Genomic DNA, 22,508 nt, shown 5'->3' with positions numbered 1-22,508 from the left:
AGCTACTTTCATATTCAAATTTTGGGACTCTAAGTTACATCTTCTTAAATGGGATTTCTATCAGCAATTTGTATTTGTGTTTAGGATTAACTTTAAATTTGCTTTTTCTGTTTCGTTTATTGGCAGTTCCATGAAAAAGACGTGTTTTACAGTTTCTAGAACCTTGCATCACCATCTTCTTACTGTAATAGATAATTAGCAAAGACAATCCTCAAACTGTAAAGTGAGGTTTGTAAATTTTGATGATATTTTAAACCTTGTCACTTTGGTTTCATGTTTTACAGTGTGAGATCTGCTAAAATCCCATTTTAGAAGAAGGTAGGGCAACCTTTATAATGGAAATGTATTTCCTGCTGTCTTCTTTATTTTTTCGATTTAAATCACGCCAAAACAGATAATTAGTTTTTCTTAATGAATAATAAAAATAAGTACTTTTAACATATTAAGGGCTAGATTACGAGGGGAGCGCTGACTGTTGCGTTGAGTGATAAGGGGTTTATAGCGGCTCTTTGCACTCATCAGAAGTAGCGCTCATATTACAAGTTAAAACTAAATGCTCTTGCTTGAATGCAATTTAATTTAACGCTCATTGGGTTGGAATATAAAGAAATATTTATTTAAGAATAAGTAGAACATAGATTCAATGTTTTCTTACAGCGCTGAAAGTGTGGACCTATAGCTCCTGTCTATAGTGGGTCCCCAGGTGCCCACTTTTAGAAAATATGTGTCAAAACGTGGTTTAGAAAGGAGCGCCAAATCTTGGCGAGGTCTGGTGCGGTATAGGTGTGAAAATATGGTATTCTGTCTGAGAAATTGTATAGCGCTATAGCTCAGCTACAATTATGGTAGTTGTGCTGTATAGATGTGTAGGTTTTGATATCTAGATATAAGATCTAAGAGTGGCACAGTTGATACATAAAAGCATTTAATACATATTAAACATATAAAACAAGGGTGTCGTTTAAAATATATTTTAACAGAACGGCAAGAAATAATGTATAATAAGTAGAACATACAGGCCCATTTATCAAGCTCCGTATGGAGCTTGAAGGGCCGTGTTTCTGGCGAGTCTTCAGACTCGCCAGAAACACAACTTATGAAGCAGCGGTCAAAAGACCACTGCTCCATAGCCCTGTCCGCCTGCTCTGAACAGGCGGACAGGAATCGCCAGACATCAACCCGATCGAATACGATCGGGTTGATTGACAGCTCCCTGCTGGCGGCCGATTGGCCGCGAGTCAGCAGGGGGCGGCGTTGCACCAGCAGCTCTTGTGAGCTGCTGGTGCAATGTTAAATGCGGAGAGCGTATTGCTCTCCGCATTTAGCGAGGTCTTGCGGACCTGATCCGCAGTGTCGGATCAGGTCCGCAAGACCTTTGATAAATGGGCCTGACAGTCTTATATGTGAAGAACATTAGAATGTGAAATATTAATATTTCATATCAGGCTTATCACTCTTGAATATACGCATTAGTGCACGAGTATGGGTGCTAGGGTTTTTTAATTTTTCACTCTCCATTGATTTCTATGGGAGAAGTAAACGCAATTACAAAATTTGTTACGATTGTTGGGTTTACGCTTGTGTGCAAACTTTTTACTTTTAACTTGTAAAACTAGTGTAACCTGATGCGTGAGCAGGAGACCTAATTTGCCCTCCTCTTGTAATCTAGCCCTGAAAGTTTAAAAATCATAACTGATCAAACATGCTAAGTATACCCATCATGCCCATATTGGGGGGGAAACGGAAATATTGAGCTTTCTATATCAGTGCTACTTTGCACATATTCTTCACTATTATTAAACTCTTTTTACTGTTTTCAACCTTCTATCTGATTTAAATTAGAAATATATTTTAAAAAAATACTTTTGACAATTTTAATTAAACTTTTTCTGTTAATATTTATTGGTTTAAAAAAACTTGGTTGAATAATATAATTGCATCACTAAATTAGTATAATTTACCACAGAAATATAAACTGTTATTTAACCTTTCCTATTTTCCTTCTGAGTAGATTTATTATTGATTTATACAGACTAATTTCTTGCATGTGCAATTTAATTGAACAATGTATTACTTCATAATTTATTAGGCTTGTTAGCTCAGACTCACATATCTTTATTTCATAATGTCTCAGATACATTTAACATTTAAAAATAAAACAAAACAAAACTAATTGCAGATTATAGGGTAATAATTAATTAGTTCAGTTTAATAATCAAATTCAATTTCTGATCAGGTTACCAATGTAAATGAGATGGTAAAAATAATTACATGCCTATTACTATTCATTCTAATATTGCAGAGTGAATTAGATCTGCAGTTTAAAATGGTTGCTAATACTTAACAGACTGCTTTTCCTTTGTTGTAAAAATTGCTTTTTTTCATCCTCAATTTCTGAAAAAACTTCAGGGAAAATCCCTGGTACAAAACTTATCTCACTCTTTTTGTCCATGAGGTGTTAAAATTGGGACACACTTAAATAATCAACACTCACAAAATATTAGAATTTTTAAGTTATCATGTTTTATTAGATAATTAGAATCCCTTTATTTAATCTCCCAGTCTCTATTTTGTGCATTGGACTCAGAACTCATTAAAATGATAGGTAACACATTTGGAGTTGACTACTCTAAACTAGTTAATCAAAATTGAACAATTACCTTCAATAATGCCATGTTAGACCCACAAGGCCCACTAATTGCCCTGTATAATACACCCCCTGTCTGTCAGGATTTTTAAATCTGCTATCTTAACCAAAAGAATGACGGCCATCCTTCACAAATTAGATTGTAAACTGTCATACTTCATCCTCATAGAGGCCCTGATGATCGAAAGTGCCACGAGGTGCCAAGATATTAAAAAAGGATCCTTCACCAAGTCAAAAAAGCCAGAGAAATATTCAAAAGTGCAGATCATTTTTTCTCAAAGCAGCATCACCAATGCTGGAGAAATATTCCAAGCAGCATCACCAATGCCGGAGAAATATTCCAAGCAACATCACAGATGCTGGAGAAATATTCCAAGCAGCATCGCCAATGCTGGAGAAATATTCCAAGCAGCATCACAGATGCTGGAGAAATATTCCAAGCAGCATCACCAATGCTGCAGAAATATTCCAAGCAGCATCACAAATGCTGGAGAAATATTCCAAGCAGCATCACAAATGCTGGAGAAATATTCCAAGCAGCATTACCAACTACACTGGTGATGTAAAGTAAAGGATCCCTTGTAAATATACTGTACAACAAAATAAATGCACAGCAGCCTATACTAATAACCCCCACACTTCCATAACCCCTATACAGCCACAACCCCCACCGCAATAACCCCTACACTACTTAACCCCTATACCACCACAAACCCTACCGAAAACTACCCTTAACCTATTAACCCCCTAACCACCAATACCCCACTGCAAAAAACCCTTACCTATTAACTCCCTAACACTCAATACCCCACCACAATCTACCTTTAACCTATTAACCCCCTAAATGCCAAAACCCCACCACAAACCACCTCTAAACTATTAACCTCCAACTGTCAATACACCAGTACAAACTACCCCTAACCTATTAACCCCCTAACCGCCAATACTCCCGAACAGCTAACTCTCAAGACCCCTAACCTAACACCCCCTAAATTACAAAAAATAAAAAATACTAGCATTACAAAAAATAAAAAAACACATTACTAAAAAAAACTCACTACCCTAAAACTAAAGTCCCCTTAAGAAGTGCAACACTCTCTGTACCTTTAAGGGTTATTCATCTTAGCCTCCTTGTCATTCCCTTTTTCCCTTTATAAGGCACGCCCTTGCTACCCTTCATTGCTTGGTATTGATGGTAATTCCTGCGGATACTAGCCCATCTGGTAATCTTAATCAGATACTCTCTTGTTCCTAACAAGTGCTCACCTCTCACTGAACTACCAACTTCGCTAAGGGAGCCTCTGGATCCCCTTACCTTGTCCTGGTATCATCAACTCCTGTCCCTGTAAGCAGCGAAGACTCTGTTCCGCTCCGGCTCTCAGCTGTTAGGCGGGTGATGTCACCAACAGCTGCTCTCCTTCACTTCCGTGTTCGCCATGGCTCACGCTCACAGACAGAGAACGAGCCGCTGCACATTGACAAGGTACGAGCTCAGACTGGTAACTGCTCTCCCAAACCTCTCCAAAGTAACTTCCAACTCTGATATCCTTAATCTTTGCCTGGTAAGGGTTTACATTGCCAACTTTTATGAAATCCTATTTTTCCATTTTGCGCAACTTGTTATTTTTATAAGCTAGCTCTCTGAGAGTTACATGTTCCATTTTCCTCTTTAACAATCGTTAACATGTAATCCCCATTATCATTCAATGTATGATAATGTGCTTGCATACAACAATATTATAATTCCTATTATCAAGGTGTATGGGATTTAAGACATCTTCTGTATTATTTGATATAGGAACCACATCTATATATTTACTAGCAATGAGAGGTTTAAACAGACAACAGAAAAGTAATTACTGAATGTTATTTGAATTATTACAAGAAGCCCAACCCAAACTAAAAAACACTACACTAATACTAAAATCTACATTAGAGTGATGGTAAGCTCTCCCCTTTATGAAAATAGACCTGGAATGTTAGTGATATTTTAGATGGAGTTTCATTCATCAGTTGTAATGAAGATGCTCTATAACTTACTTTTAAATTTAGATATGAAATTCAAATACCCTGTGTTCTGCCATCCATTTCAAAAGTACATTTTTCGGTGAGGTAATGGTTTTAATTTTTGTCCAATTAACACTCTCCCTATATGGCACTTTTGTTGTAGTTAGAGCACTGATTGGACAACAATTCAAACCATTAGTTCATAGAAAAATTTACTTTTGAAGTGGGCGGCAAAGCACGGGGGCACGGGGTATTTGAATTTCATATCTATATTAAAAAGTATGCTTTATTGCATCTTCCACCTGATCCCTCTTCTTCAATCTTTCATTCTATTGGTTTATTGGGCTAATAATTAAAAAATAGTCAATAGAAATGCAAGGGCATCCCTATATAAGGGGGAACCTCGCATTCAAGCTTCAGTGTGTGGCAGTGACCGCATGAAGAGGACATTGGATGGAAGATAAGAAGAAAAGAAACATTGGATGGAAGACGGAAGTGATGGGTCGGCTGAAAGAGGAAAGCCCCAGCTGAGCACCACTATGGATGAAGATGGAAGATGAGCGCTACCTTAGAGAATTAGCATCCCACCTAGGAGCTGGATTCATGTTTGGTGAGAAGAAACTTTAGCATTAGTTTTTTTGTTTTTATTTTAGATTAGGGTTACAAAAAGAGCCTAATAGCTGATGCCCTTACTGATAGGATAGACCTTACTGCTTTTTATTTTTATTTTTGGTAGTGTTTTTTTATTTTTTGTAATGCTAGTATTTTTATTTTTTTATAACTTAGGGAGTGATAGGTTTGGGGTCTTCGGGGTTAGCTGTTAGGGAATAAAGTAATGTAGGGTTACTTTGCGATGGGGGTTTGTGGCAGTTTACGGGCTAATAGGTTAGGAGGTTGTAGCAATTTAGGAGTTAATAGGCCAGGAGGTTTATTTCAATGGGGGTTATGGCAGATTTTGTGTTAATAGTGTAGTGGTGTTAAAATGCTGGGGTGAGAGCATGTAAGGGGTTAATAGGTTAGAGGAGCATTAAATGTGTATACGTTTAAATTATATGCATTTTCTTGTATACAGTATGTTATTTTAAGTATTGTATAGATTTTAAAAAGCTGTTTTTTTTATTTTTACATTGATATTTATTTTTCTAATCATAATTGTTATCAAAATCTAAAGCCACAAATTTTAATTTTTACATAACAACATTTTTTTAACATTGCAAATTTTATGATTATGATGCAGTTATGTAACCCTATAGAGTTGAGGCTACAATCTTAAAAAAATTAATATTAATGTATAAAATTAAAAAAAGAACACAGAAAAAATACCCAGTTGTTTAAAATCAATACAATACTTAAAATACATATATTGCATTGTACAATAGGATACATAAAAATGACAGAACCATGGGGCTTAGGGGTAGTTTGCGGTGGGGTATTGGCGGTTAGGGGTTAACTAGTGGAAGAACTTACAAAAACTGCTAAAGTTACATGATATAAGTAGAACTTTACAAAGCAAACTTCACGTTTGCTGTGTTGATGACTGTATTGCCCCTTGGGGCGCCTGTTTGTTTTTTAATACACATTTTTTTTTTTTATATAAATTCGTTTTTATTCGATTCCGACAAAATATTCACTTCCTACCAATTGTAGGTTTCTATTGCGCCACGCAGGGCATCATAATAAAACCACAATCAAAAGTAAGTACATTGTTATTTAACAAAATTAAAAAAAAGAGAAAAAAAAAAAGGAAAAAAAGAAGAAAGAAAAGAACAAGTTACAATTCTTCCTCTCTTGTAACCTTTTATCTTATCAGCTTACAGCTCTGGTTTTTACCTCTTTTGTTTTATGCCCTGAAAGCTTGCCTATGTAGAATTTATTGTATTTCGGTTTATACTATTTTAGTATGGCTGTGTTGGGATTTCAGAGTTTCCTGACTTGGCGCTCAGGTAGGGTTTTCTTCGATTTATATGAGGCGGAGGGGGTGGGGGTGGGGAGGGGGTGGGGAGGGAGCGGAGCTGGGTAGGAAGAAAACGAGAAAAAAAAAAAAAGGGGGGAGTAGAAGGAATTAGGGGGTCTTTATATTGTCTCCTCTCTTAACATATTATATTTTTACCACATTCCTAGGAGGACTAGGTCTGAGTTTCTAAATGGATAAATTAGATAGTCTATTTCCTCTTTTGGGAAGATCTTTATAAATGATGACCATTTTCGAAAGAATCTATTAACATCACAAGGTTTAAATAATTTTGCATCGTGTTGTTCAAGTATACATTGCTTTTTTAGGCAATTTCTGATCTCTGGGATACTAGGGGTTGATATTTGTTTCCATTTTTTAAATATCAGATATCTTGCTGCTAGTATAGTAGTGTTAAGAATTTTTTCCTCTTCTGGAAGAGGCCTCTCATCTGTTCCGAGAAATATTATATTAGTAAATGAGAGAGCTATATTAGTTATTCCCACTCTTCTAGCCAGTATTCAACTTTATTCCACATTATTCTCACCTTTGGGCATTCCCACAACATGTGCTTAAGGCTGGCCGCTTCTAGGGAACATTTTGGACATTTATTAAATTGAGGATTGCCCCATCTATGTCCTTTTTCAGGGGTAACATACGTCATGTTCAAAAGTTTCATATGTGCTTCCCTCCATGTGGAGGAGAGTGTTGTTTGACTAACCTTCAATATGGATTTTTGGACATAACCCTCCTCTAGATAATCAGGCCCTGTGACTGAGGCCCATTTTAATTAAATTTTTGTTATGTTACCAGGACCTTTTCTTGAATTTAACATTTGATAGCAGTTTTAATACACATTTTTTAATGTAGTATAAATGTACAGTTGGAGTGAATGGTTTGGGGGCCCTGTAATTACTAAACTTATTATTTCTATTTTTGCATTATTGCATATAGATGTGATTAAAATCATTTTTGCATTCTGCTTAAAGGTCCTGGGTTCATTTATTTGATTATAACATAAATATATATGTATATAATTAAATACTTATACTTATAGTTCCCATAGACCGCTATGTAAAGGAACTTTTCAATGCCGTTTTTTTTATAACACATCACAGCGGACAAACTTTAACCCCTCATAACTGCTTTTTGCATTTTTTTATTAAAAAATAAAGATTCTACTATCTTTATTTTTTAATAAAGAACCTTAAACTTTATTTTGGAGTCAAATGGGGCACATTTATATCAGATCGCTGGTTAATTTTATAAGTGCTAATTGCTAACGTGAGCCACTACCACTTGTCAAATTTGCCAGTTTCCGTGCGTGCAATAAATTAGCACTCCACTTGTAATCTAGCCCTTGGTAAATTAGATATCTTGAGAAAGTGAATAAACAACCTCATCATACGCTGCAAACCTTTACAGCAAGATAAAACGAAGAAAACAAAAAGAAAAGTTAAAAGTGCCTAAAATAACACTTTGTTGAACATACATTTACAATCAATTATCTTAGAATATATTAAGCTGTGGTTATATTCAGTGAGGTCATTCGTAAGAACAAAATAATTATTGCAGTTCTATCAAACTAAAAGGCCTGGGGTATTTGGTGTCTCATTTAGAATACTAAGGAAGGAATGTATAGGCGTGTGTAAATGGTACCAATGTTCCCAGTCCTTGCACCTGGGACCGTGATTCACAAATAAACATCATATCAATTAAGGAGGTTCATCTTATCTCTGATAAAATAATGAGAGCGCGCCAGTAATACATTATATTGAAATTGAATCAGACACATTGGGAGAGAAGTAGTCTCCTCCTTATTCCACAACCTAGAAATGAGCTGTTTAGCACTGAGTGTTAATAGCTTAATGTGCAATTTGGGATATAGTTTGAACACTGAGTTAAAAAAAGGGTAGGGGTTCTAGCTGCAGGTTACAACTTAAAGCCTTATGATATATTGCCATAGATCATTCCAGAAAAGATGGATTTTAGGACAAGACTGTCATATGTGGAGAACCAGAGTTGTTGCATTACTTCTAACATTTGTCGGAGATCCTTGGAAACAGATGTTTTAACCTTTGGGGGGTAAAGTGCAAGCACATTTAAAGCTTATAATTACTTGCAGTATAGTGGAGCATGCAGATTTGGTTGTAGTAAAGCAAATAGAATGCTACTCCTTTGAGGACAAAGTAAATAGTAGGTATTTATGTCAGTAATCAGTAATATTTTTATTAGATCACATGGTAGGTTTAAAACATCAAAGGCTCATATTTCAATGCTTAGATATCCTCTTTAATTCCTTTTAAAACAGACTATTATTTTTATATCCACTGTTTTAATTAAAACTAGGTGTACCTCTTTTGTCTATAATAACCTAAGGCTTTTTACATTTACAGGAAACAAAGGATTAAGATTTTCTTTTTAATAGAAAGACTTTACCTCATTAAGCTAGTATCATTAGCAACTTCAATACTGCAGAATTTATGAGAACCATAACCTATTAATTATTTCCAAGAAGAAAACTAGATACACAGTTTTGTCTTTTGGAATACATAAATGTTAAAAAACAAAAAACAAAAAAAAACTAATAAAATAAAAAACTTAAACCATTCTCCCACTTAAAGAGAACAGTTTAAAATAGCTAAAAGGCTGAATTGATATTTTTTTCTTACATTCTCAACCGATAAAATGTAACTGCTAACAATAATATTTACAGGTGACAAACAGAGGAGTCACGTATTAGGTCCTTATGATCAAACTGCTGCAACGTGGTGATATATTTAAAAGGGTTCTGATGCAATATCAAGAAAGCCAGCAAATATTCAAAAGTGCCAACATTACTGTTTAAATGCAGTATCGCTGAGAGGCGGTTTACTATACATTGCAAATGGGTGGCAATGCTGGCGAAATATTCCAAGTAAAATCGTCACCGACATTGGCGATGTAAAGGATCCATTTTAAATATATAGGGGTCGATTTATCAAAGGCTTCGCTAGCCTTCGACCCCCTACGACTGCACAAGAGAACCTGCAGTCTGTATTTATGAAGCAGCGGTCATCAGACAGCTTCTTCCCTAACCTGCCTGCGCGTGATTGGCTGTGCGTTCTTGTGCAATGCTGAATTCCGGCAACGGAATTCAGTCCACCAGAGGCGAGCTGTGGTGCACAGGGGCATGTATGTACACCCCTGTCCGCCGTAGCTTGATAAATCAACCCCATAGCACCAAGCCTAATAAATCAACCCCATAGCACCAAGCCTAAAAACCTATGTACCCTCAAAACGACATAACCCACCGCAAACTAACCCTACACTACTTAACCCCTAAACCACCAGTAGCCCACCGCAATAAACTTCCTAACCTATTAACCCCTAAACCACCAATAGCTCACCACAATAAACGTCCTAATCTATTAACCCCATAAACCGCCAAAAGCCCACCGCAATAAACTTCCTAACCTATTAACCCCTAAACCACCAATAGCTCACCACAATAACATTTCTAACCTTTTAACCCTTAAACTGCCACAGATTTTTTGGGGGTGTTTTTTTTAGGATAGTTTTTTCCCTTACGTTTTTTTAGGTTCAGATTTTTTTTAGAGATTTTTTAAAGAGATTAATTACTTTAGGGCAATGCCCTATCAACTGCCATTTTCAGGGCTATCTTTTTTTAGGATAGGCTTTTTTATTTAACATGTTTTTTTAAGGAAAGGGTTTGTGTTTAGAATAAGGTTTTTCTTATTTTTGCTATCTCAAAAGAGGTTAATCACTTTAGGGCAATGCCTTACCAAATGCCCTTCTTCTTTTTTTTTTTTTAGAATAGGAAGTTTTTTTTTTAGAATAGGATTTTTTTTTTTTTAAGTAAAAGAGCTGTAATCACTTTATCAGGACAGTTTTTAGTTTTAGCTTTTTAAGATATGCTTTTTATTTGGGGAGTGGGGGTTTACTTTGGTTTAAGAATATACATTTTTTTCCCAAGTAAAAGCGCTAAATCACATTAGGGCAATACCCTACAAAATATCCTTTGCAGGACAACTTTTAGAGTAGGGTTTAGCGTTAGTGTGAGTTTTTTATTTTGGGGTGGGCTTTTTCAAGGGGATTTTAGTTTTAGGATAGGCATAACTGGGGCTTTTTATTTTTGGTGGGGCTTTGGATTTTTTTGTAATGTGTTTTTTATTTTGTGTTTTTTTCAGTGTTTGTTATTTTGTGTAACTTAGGGGGTGTTAGTTTAGGCATCTGGGTGGGTTAGCTGTTAGGTAGTTAAGTAGTGTAGGGGTAGGCCCTAAATAATTTATGTTTCATCTATCTAACTTAAAGGGACACTAAAGTCAAAATTAATCTTGCATGGTTCAGTTAGATCATGCCGTTTTAAGAGACTTACCAATATACTCCCAATATCAAATTGTGTACAGTCTTTTTATATGCAGACTTTGTGAGGCACCAGCTCATGCTGGGCAAAATTACAAGTAGCACGTTATGAGTTTTTCGCGCATGATATGGTCTTTTCGCAATTTCCATTGCACTGATATTACAAGTCTTGAAAAATCCAGACTGCGCGCTCATTCACCTTTTAAGCAACAATCCTTTTCGCGCTTGAAGAGCTGTAGTTAACAGCTTTGCGTAACAAAAATGTTTCATTAAACACTTCAAAATACATTACAAAGTACGGTTACACTCATATTAACACTGTCTAATAAAAAATATTTAAAAATATTGCACACAAAAGTCATAAGGGCTCAAAGATATGAGATCTCAGGTGTTAGAAAAAAAAAAGGCATGCAAAGGAATTTAACAGAGATACTTACAGTACATATATGTATTCATATGTATTTGTAAGTATATATATGCATTTACAGACATATAAACACATAAATACATATGTACACACACACACACACATATATATATATATATATATATATATATATATATATACAGGTAGACATCAGTTTACGCCGAGGTTAGGTTCCAGAAGGAATGGTTGTAAATCGAAACCGTTGTAAATTGAAACCCAGTTTACAATGTAAGTCAATGGGAAGTGAGGGAGATAGGTTCCAGGCCCATCTCAAAATTGTCATAAGTAACACCTAATACATTATTTTTAAAGTTTGAAATGAAGACTTTAAATGCTAAACAGCATTATAAACCTAATAAAATAATCACACAACACAGAATATATAATTAAACTAAGTTAAATGAACAAAAACATTTGCTAAACAGCATTATAAACCTAATAAAATAATCACACAACATAGACTTCACTTGCATTTTTCTGCAAACAGTTCTTTCTATGCATTCCAATCTGGACTGATTTATAGACAGGAAGATCTTGTTCCTTTAAAATCTGCTCGATAGCTCAGGTCTGGTTAAACTGATTAATTTCAGCTTGCTTGGCTTTGCTGCAACACAAGCGGACAGCTCCCCCTACTGGCTATTTTAATAAATGCACTGCTTCTCAATGCTTTTCAATAGCGGTCACATGACTGGAAAAAAGGTTGTTATTCTGAAACGGTGTAAACTGAACCGTTGTAAAATGAGGGCCACCTCTCTCTCTCTCTATATATATATATATATATATATTACAGTATATATAAGTGTATTGGAGCCCTTTGCAGTTAAGTTGATGAAAACATGAAAAACCATATTTATGCAATATTCATATTTACAGTATTCCTGGGAGCCAACCGCACTAAGCCTCCTGTTCACACGGCCAGGGCTCTGGCAAAAAGACGATTGGGTTAGCAAGATCTCCAGCCAGCGTACAAAAGGTAATTATTAACCCTTAAAATTTTCTTTCATTTTTGTTGCTGCATTCATTCATATATTCATTTCATTTCGTTAGGAAGGTGTGTTCGTAATGAAACTAGCGCACATCTCTAATGTTAATATCCCATAAAACGAAATCTTCCCCAAAGGAAAAGAACACACCAAAAGTTAAAAACACATTTATATAAATAATGAAAAGACTTTAAAAACATATTATAGTATTTTATAGTATAATACTTATACATAAAACAGTATACACACATGTAGAATATATACCCACATTCCCACAGCTCATATAGGCTTATTATTTATGTACAAGTTTCACTACTGTATTGTAACAAAAGAGGTTTAGGTTAGGTTGACACATGTAACTTGTATTGCCATTCAATTCTCTAATGGGATAATTTATAATACACTTTCAGAGCAGGTGGCAATACGGGTGTCAGAAAAGCATCACCTCCCACAGAGAAGTATGGTAAAATGCCTCTTGGCGAGATGACCTTGAAACACTGATTTCAACCCTTCATAACATTTCACAGCCAACCTCGATTGTAATAGGAATTCCTTTTTAAAAAATATTCCTATTAGCAGGATGCTTTTTTTTTTTTTAATTTTAAAAAACCTTATTGACTATTCAACTTAAATTACAAAGAAGAAAAGATGGCATAAAGACAAGAAAAAAAAAACATCATCAATTCTCAATCATATACAAAGTGCAATATAAATTAAGGGTAAGATCGATAAGGAAAAAAAAAAAAAAGGTACCAGGTTTAAGGACACTTTAACATATTACAAATATAGGGCATACCGGCCCTCAACATTTCTTAAACCAATGGTTCGTGAAGGGGAGGGGAGGGGAGGAAGAGGGGAAGGAGGATGGAAGAGAGGGAGAGGAAGGGTCACTACTTATCTTTGGGTCTCAAAACTAAGAACTCATAATCCCTCTACTCTAATAACTCAGTCAGTTGTCGTAACATGAGGTCTCCAGTCTGTGTCGTGGGCGTATTTCCAATCGGCCCAAATTAGTTCAAAAAGGTCTTTATTGTCGAGTTTGTAAAATATATCCTTTTCCATAGTATAGATATAGGCCATCATGTTACAGATTTTGGTCCAGCTGGGGGGGTCTCCTTTTTCCATGCACAGGCTATGGCGTTTTTTAATAGTTCTGAGAACGTAGATGCATAGGTATGAGTGGTGCTTCAGTAAGGTGTGTACTCCTATGTGTAGTAGGGCCGTGGATGGCGTTTTGGGGAGGGGAATTCCGAAACTAGATAGGGTCTGGAAGCATATGCTCCATAAGTGCTGTATTTTAGTGCACTCCCACCAAATATGCATTGTGGTACCCCTCTGACCACAATTCCTCCAACAATTAGGAGACATGCTCGGGAACATTTTGGCCAACCTAGTGGGGACGTAATACCAGTGAGATAGTAATTTGTAGAAGGTTTTGTGTAAAGTAATGCAATGAAAGCTTTCTGGGTGAGTTTTTAGGGTACGTTCCCAGATGCCTGGGGGTACTGAGGTGACCAGAAGGGACTCCCAGCGCTGCAGATGGGCCGGAGTTTCAGAGGGTGAGGAGTCTGAAAGCAACAATTAGTACAGGGATAATGGTCTACAAAGTCGATCTCCCCGAGCCCACGCGGACTCCCAAATTGTCAGCGGACGAGACGAGCCCCGCTTATAACCCCAACTTAGTAGAAAGCTTCTAATTCTATGGTATTCGAAAGGCAAGGATTGGTGGGTTGAGGGTCCAGGGGCAAGCTGAGTGAGAGTTTTAAAGGAGCCCTGAGGAGAAGAGGACCAGAGGTCTGATACCTGGTTGACTCCAAGTTGAGCCCACCTATTTGGGTGAGTGTCCTGTAAGCCCGAAAGGAGACCGGGCATAAGTTATGGGAGGGGGTGCGGGGCTATATGGGTGTTATGTCGAAGCTTGTCCCACATGTCTAGGCATTCGGTAACAACAGGATTAATCAAATTCAATCCTCCACGACAATGGGTTGGGGTCCATATTAGATCGTGGAGATGGACACTGTGGGGCAGGGAAGCCTGCTCAATTGATCTCCATTTGGACTGGGAAAGTTTGACTCCCCATTGTGCAATATGGGTGAGCATCGCACCATCATAGTACCGAAGTACAGAGGGGGACACAACGCCCCCCGAGATTTTAGGGAGTTGAAGTAGTTTGTGCGCAACTCTGGGGAGTTTACCTTGCCATATATATTTCATTATTTTGCTTTGAAACTGTAGAAGTATGTGTCTAGGGATCTTGATAGGGAGGCATCAAAATAGGTAGGTAAGTCTGGGCAGGAAAGACATTTTTATTGCAGCTATCCTACCCAACCAGGAGATGTGAGTTAAATTCCAATCACGCTTGAGAGCTTAATCCCCAGATATAAGACAGATTTCTCTGTCCAGGTGAAATCAAATCTGGATTTTAGGGAGGCCAGTTGATCACAGGAAATATCCTGCATATATATTTCTGTTTTTAGTAAATTTAGCTTATAAAAAGAGTGGGCTTCAAAAGAGGCCAAGATATCCATGAGTCTGGGAATAGAATATGCAGGGTCCGATGTAAAAAGAGTAACATCGTCCGCAAATAAAGCGATCTTGTGTACTGTGCCAAACAAGGTAACTCCCTTTATTTGGGGGTCTGTTCTAATTTGTTCCACCAAGGGTTCTATGGCTAACGCGAACAGCAGGGGAGATAGCGGGCAGCCCTGCCTAGTACCGTTAGCGACAGAAAACGAAGAGAAGTGAAAAACAAGTATGCATACCTAGGCTGTGGGGTTAGAGTAGAGTGCTTTGACCGCTATTATCATTTCTTTGGGGAACCTGAAACTCTCGAGTACCTTCCACAAGTATTGCCACCATACTTGATCGAAGGCCTTCTCGGCGTCCAGGGAAATAACTGATAGGGGCCTGTTGAGTTTGGAGGAGAGACTAATAATATTAAGCAGCCTCCTAGTATTATCTGGACCCTCTCGCTGTGGGATAACCCCTACTTGGTCAGAGTTGATGAGGGATGGTAAAAGACCTGCAACCCGATTGGCTAATAGCTTAGAGTAAAACTTTATGTCAAAGTTTATAAGGAATATTGGTCTGTAACTAGTACACAAGGAGGGATCCTTGTTTGGTTTTAAAATAGTAACAATGGTTGCTTCTAGAAATTCCTTTTTAAAAGAGCCCTCTTCTCTTGCGAGATTATAAAGTCGAAGCAGTAGGGGGGAGAGTTCCTTATTAAAGATTTTATAAAAGTGAACTGGGAAACCATTCGGGCCCGGAGACTTGAAAGACTTAGAGTTTTTGATGACCCTCTGGATTTCCGTGAGTGTGAAGGGTGAGCTTAAGAAGTCATGCTGCTCAGTGGTAAGTGTGGGGAGTTTTAGAGAGTCCAGATAAAGGCACAGACTATCTAAGTAGCTTTTACTGGGTACCTCTACATCCTGGCTATGGTCTTGACCCTACCGCCTGTGCGAAAAGGACAGTTGACACAGCTTAAATACAAGTAAACAGTATCACGGCTCTTTGGGACTAGTCCTCAGAGTGTCACGCATCTGCCCCAGGACTCGGCACCCCCACCTCAGGGTGAAAGGGGATACGACCAAAGGAAGGGGAAAGAGGAAGTGGTAGTGGCCAACCTGGAGGACCAGGTCAGAAGGGGCAAGGGGGGGCGTGGTCGCAGAGGCTCCCAAACTATAATGTAGCAAATGAGATAGTAAATACACTTTTTCTACTATCAAGATGTACAGAACAATTTGACGCGGCTACCTGGTTACTGCTCTAAGGACCCATGTGAATGTCCTGAGATCCAACACCCCCTCCTCAGGTCAAAAGGGGGTATGGCCAAAGGAAGGGGAAAGGGCGTGTGGCAATGACCAACCTGGAAATCTACGCGGGAAGGGGTGAGGAGGGATGCGGTCACAACGGCTCTGAATAACTGAATAAATATTGAAACCCCAGCCATAAACAATCAGGATATAATGAAATAAAAGAACAGCTGTGACTGGAACAATAAAGACAGGCAGAATAATATACAGGTTAAATTAGATACACAACACTACACTTTGGATTTAGACACCAGAGACAGATAAGCTGGCGCAGCAGCAAATATGTGTATGAGGCTCTTATCAGAAGCTCTTGGATACTCCAATTGGTGGTAAATGTATATAAATTGTGATTGCACAGGAAATGTGGCTTCTAGGCCCCAATAAGATTTATGCTGTTTTTCATGTTGGACATTGTCTTTTGTGGCTCTTGTGGGTCTTCCTGTTAATGACTTATCAAACTCCTCTGTAACCTGAGGGGCAGGGGGAAGAGGCTCCTTTATACGAAGTTGGAGCTTAATCCACAGGCTTGGCCTAGTAGCAAATTGAATCTGCAGAGTGTCAGCTCTGCCTAATGAGGGAATGTCATTGCAGAGAATGGGAGAGATTTTCCACTTGTGTCAATCTTACTTATTGTCGCGGTGTATTGTCACCTCCCTGTTCTTTCTCCCATAGCACCTGCAATTTCTAATGATTCCCCTTGCCCCCTATGCTGTATGGGGCTTCTTTAGAGGTCTGGTATTTATGGTGTAGTGGAGAGTTCACCCCAATGGTGCAGGGAAGTTTGTATCGGTTACAGGGATGGCCTCTGGGTTGTGAAGCTGCAGCGTGCTGTGTATATAAGTTAGGCTGAGACCTATATACTGCCCCTCACAGGGACCTTCGGTGGCTGGGCTAGAGACACTGAGGGGAAGTGTGGTCTTACTGGTCTCCCAGATCTTCATTTAGTGCTGAGGGCTGAATTCCTAGGCTCCCCACGATTCCAGGTCTCAAGATGATGGCGGGAGGCCAAAAGGAAGATGGTGGTCATTTGCGCCACTTTTCAAAAGACGATCGGTCCGCTGGTGTCACCTCCTACACTAATGCAGGTACGTGGATTTCTTCAGTCGCCGACTCTGGTGACCTTTGGCAAGTGGGCTTAGTTGAGGGTCCAGGGGCAAACAGTGTCCACCCCACTGCGTACTCACAGCAGCACTGTGTGAGAGCAGGCTTCAGGCGGTCGATTGCCATTTGCCAAGTATCTGCAGGTATATGGGTCCTAGCTCTGGAGCGGAGCCCCGACCCTCCAGAGCCCAGGAAAGGCACTTGTCACTGGTGTACAGTAAGTACACTGTAGGTTAGGAGCCATAGATGCATGGGCCATGGGCCACAATTAGGTCTTCTGTAAAAGTTCCACAGAGGGCTTCAAAGAAAACTCAGAAGCCCCAGAAAGGGGTTAATAACCCAGTTTTAGTGTTATCCAGCAAGCTTATTTGTAAGATATGGCAAATTTCTGCTAAAAATACAGCTTTTTGTGCTCCGTGGCAGAGAGCTCAGGCAAAGCACGTCTGGTCAGTTTGGCTGTTAGCTCCGCCCCCATCAGGATGCTTTTATCATCGGGGCCATAGTATGTCCCATACTGTAATATAGTGAAAGAACAAAGCTTACATTAGGCTCCATTTATCAACTTGTCAATACTTTGACAGTTGGAGCTGCGGACATTAGACCTCATATTTACCATAGAAAACACTGATTAGTGTCATGCAAACTAGTGCTATGTTAAGCAGACAAGATGAAATATTTTTATTTTGGAGATCAACTTTATTTGACTAGTAGTTAGTGTAAATATTAGCAAAATTGTATCATGTGATTATCATTTTTCTATTCTGCGCCAGAATTAAAGCAAGTTATATTTACGTTGCTTTATTCTTCATGCACAATGGCTTGCACATAATCTGTTGTGCAGTTTGGTAAAACAAAGAGTGGGACAAATGTGCAGTTCTCCCACCAGTATAATCTTGTGCTGGTGAACAGAATGCTGCAACATTCCGATCTGCTTAGTACCAACAAGGTCTAGCAGACACCCAAAGCTAGAAAGCAGATGCTGTGCAAGAAAGTGAGCGCTGATGTTTTCGCACAGGGGCCCTATTGTAAATCTGTGGAACATTGAAAAAAAAGGTTCTCTGATATTAAAAGGATTGTCAAGTCTAAACGTGCTAAGGAAAAGATGTCTGCCAGTGCTACAGGTGGTTGTGCTCCTGTGGTTGTTGGATATCAGGACAACGAATTGATGGTATTGGAGAAATTGGGAGCTTAAGTTATTGACAGCCTTTATGTACTAGGAGACATTGATGACTTTCAAGGTTAGTGTTTTTTTATTTATTAAAATGTCACATCAAATTTAAATCATATTTGTTTTTGAAGTATGCAAAATCATGATAATTAGAGCCAGTAATGTGCTGCACTAATGAATATAAATGTATTCTAAAACTGACTATTGAAACAAATAAAGGGGACTTTCATTCATGAAGTAGAAGATACTTCAGGTAGAAAGCTCCTTTATTTGTTTTAATAGTCAATCCTAGCGTTTGTAAAACACTAGGATTGACTTTTACTTTAATGTAATTTGTAGTGTAGGTTGGTATTCAACAAGCCTATTCTTTAGAGGGTAAACAAGCTTATAGGATACATATTTTAGTGTTTGAAATATTACTTTGTATTGTCCTTTAAAATTTAAATTTTATTGATATGGGATGATAGCAGATGAGTATTGAACTTTGTTTTTTGTAATTCAATTCTAATGATCTGATACTGTTTGTATATATGTAATTGTTTATGATACATGTATTTCATTTTTTAAATAGGTTCCAGTACCTCAAACCCTGGTACATCTGGCCTTCTGATGCCCCTGAATTGAAGTCCTGCTCTGCTACCTCCAGGGACCTTTACTTGTTCAACTTCCTCCCATAGTTTATCATCTGCTGACACCCTGTTAGATGCCTTGTTAAATGTGCGGATCAGCACCCCTGAAGGAACAATCTATATAGGCAGTGGTAAGTATTTAAGTATTTAAAGTGATCTAATGTTTTTATATATATATATATATATATATATATATATATATATATATAGTGAAGATTGGAGTAGCCGTGTTAGTCCAGTTGATAGATGCTCAAAAAACAAAGTATTGCAGTATGCACTAATACCTTTTTTATTGGACTAACTTAATATTTAAAAGACAAGCTTTCGAGAGTTTTCCTCTCTTCCTCAGGTCTAAAGCAATACTGATCATTCTGATATAGATATACATCACATACAACAAATGGAAGGGAGGGAGGGGGGTGAGAGGGGGTCATAAAAGCAGAGAATGTGTCTGAAGGAGAAAATAGCTGAGAATAGCCAGAAATAATAAATAAACAGAGGAGAGTAAATAAGCCAGATGAGAGGAAAAACAAAAGGAAAAAGAAACCAATATAGGACAATAAGATGAGAGATTATAGAAAGTTATGGTAGTGTGTGAGAAAGCCAGAGTCTACATTAAGTCCTTCATTTCTGGTATGACCCCCCTCTCACCCCCCCCCCTCCCTTCCATTTGTTGTATGTGATGTGTATCTATATCAGAATGATCAGTATTGCTTTAGACCTGAGGAAGAGAGGAAAACTGCAATATATATATATATATATATATATATATATATATATATATATATATATATATAGTATATATATAATATTCCAGTATATTTATCTTATAAAATTGACTTCTCTCTGTAAATTTTACTGTGGAAGTGGCAATGTACAACTAACATTAAAAAAAACCATGCTGTGGTAGGCCAATAGCAAGAGGTAAATATGCGCAGACATAAATCATCAGTTGCCTCAAAATAATCATCTGGTTTTAACAATCATAACTAGTTATATTTTACAGCAAAGTATAACAAGTGAAAAAAAAAATCAAATTCATCTTATAATTTCAAGTTGTATTGGAATTCTTAGAATGGAAATTTATGAATTCACATGATTATCTCCATTCAGTTAATACCCTTTGATGAATCTCACTTTAAGTATAGAATATCCATTGCGAAGGAAAAATAAGTTGGACCTTAATATAACTGTATCAAGCATCCACCGTTAAATTTTGTTTTACAACAAACATAACTACTTAAAATTTAAATTAAGTGCATATTCTTGACACACATATTCACTTTGTAAAATGAAAGCAATCCAAAATGTATTTACAAACCTCTTTTTAACGCCTTTACATTTGTGCAAAAGATAGCAAAAAAATTTAATTTAGTATATACAACTTTGCATTAAATGACACGCCATTTATTACCTAGAGAACCCCAAAATATTCCCATAAACACCTTATTTTTTTTTAGAAGTGTAGAATATAAAATAAAGATTAAGCAACCTCCTGCTTTCTCTGCTGGCGAGATGTTTGTTCTAGTGTATGGAATGGAGAGATATTTTCCAAAAGAATAGGGGGTGTTCGTGGGGGTCCAACAGGACTGCAGAGATAAGATGATATATGAAATGTTGAGAATAATGTATTGTGTGAGTGGAGTAAAGAGATCACGTAAGTAATGGGGCCTATCTATCAAGCTCTGAACGGAGCTTGACGGCCGGTGTTTCTGGCGAGTCTTCAGACCGCTGCTCCATAACCCTGTCCGTCTGCTTTGAGCAGGCAGACAGGAATCGCTGGAATTCAACCCGATCTAGTACGATCGGGTTGATTGACATCCCCTGCTGGCGGCCCATTGGCCGCGAGTCTGCAGGGGGCGGCGTTGCACCAGCAGCTCTTGTGAGCTGCTGGTGCAATGCTGAATACGGAGAGCGTATTGCTCTCCGCATTCAGCGATGTCTTGCGGACCTGATCTGCACTGTCGGATCAGGTCCGCAAGACATTTGATAAATAGGCCCCAATGTCTGCATAGATGCAGGGACCTCAAATGTAGAGTGCCAACTTATTATACATTTATAAAGGAACTTATTGGTGGGTGTAAGTAACTTCTAACAAACTAATTATGTATTCTAATACCAAAATAACAAAATAAAGTGTCTAATAAATAGTTATTAATCAATATCTTTAAAGTGTCATGTTTGTTTTTCTATGCAGCTTCATGTTTGTTTTTCCAATAGTCATTTTAACAAACACACCAGAAAACAGCACACAGGAATAAAGGCAAATAATCCAGGATTGCCAGATCCCTTTATCAGCACAAGAAATAAAATTGATTCCAGCCTCACGTCTTAAATAGGACCTTTATATTGTTTTTTCACGGGGTCCATAGGGATAAATATATTGTTATGAGCCTACTATAGGCCCTAAGTCATACATGACTTTGTAAATAAATCAATCATTTTAAAAAAATACTGCATTTCCTTTTTGAAAAAGTTTATTTTTATTTTGATTGAGGTCATGGGATAAATTTAATAATTAAATGTATTATTATTATTATTTTTTGTAGACAAGAAGAAACAGGACAAAGTGGGTATAGATCCTCACATATCTTTTTGGCCAATTTTAAATGTAACTCCTAGAGGTGACAGATCTTCACCACCACCACTCACACTACAATGCCTGGGGTGCATTCTCTTTCTGTAAGATGGCAGCAACAACATAGCCGTAATACTCACCAGAGGCACTATTACCCTAGCAGTCCTCCAGACTCTCACATTCCACAAAGACCTGGAAAGTCCTGTCTGCCCGTACAATTCTCCAAACCCTCACATGCCTCAAGGTCCTGACAGTCCTGCCCGCCCTGACTTACCAGCCTGCCTTTACAGTCCTCCACAATCTCACATTCCTCCAGGTCCTGACAGTCCTCCAGGCCATCATTGGAAGGTATTCCTAAATTGTATTTTCCTTTGAATTTTAATAATCTTCACTATATAGATTTTTTAGCATTATTTTAATACATTTTTACCCTTATTTATTTAAAAAAAACCCAGCTGATATGGAACACAAAAGAAAATTAAGAAAAAAGAAAGTAAAACAAATTCTCAGACATAAAAAAATGAAAAAAGCTTAAATAAAATTTCTGTAAAGCTAACAGATTTTGAAGAATTTTTTTTCTTCAAATTTTACATGATGAAAATGAATGGTGTTTTTTTTTTTTTTTCTTGTTTAAAGTTTTTTATTGTGAACTTCACACATCACAACATCAAAATCAGCATTTTTAGAAATACAAATCATATAATCCAAACAATTTGGAAGACACAGCTTCCTGTACTTATACCGAGTATTGTAGAAAACAACTACAACTCCTGTTCAAAATACATCCATTATAGCTGCCAACTCGGCATGCGGTGGTGAGGGAGAGAAAGGGGAGAG

General features: G+C 37.6%; 1 long non-coding RNA gene across 1 annotated transcript; it reads left to right on the top strand.

Annotated features, from left to right (window-relative positions):
• The first annotated feature begins 3,847 nt into the window (after positions 1 to 3,847).
• On the top strand, positions 3,848 to 22,272 carry LOC128662875 (uncharacterized). Its single transcript, XR_008402821.1, has 4 exons — positions 3,848 to 4,130; positions 12,271 to 12,370; positions 19,036 to 19,224; positions 21,643 to 22,272. It is a non-coding gene; the product is annotated as an uncharacterized LOC128662875 (long non-coding RNA).
• Positions 22,273 to 22,508: the final 236 nt, after the last annotated feature.

This window comes from Bombina bombina, chromosome 6, assembly GCF_027579735.1.
Source record: "Bombina bombina isolate aBomBom1 chromosome 6, aBomBom1.pri, whole genome shotgun sequence".
Taxonomy (NCBI): domain Eukaryota; kingdom Metazoa; phylum Chordata; class Amphibia; order Anura; family Bombinatoridae; genus Bombina; species Bombina bombina.
This window is presented reverse-complemented; position numbering and strand designations above follow the sequence as displayed.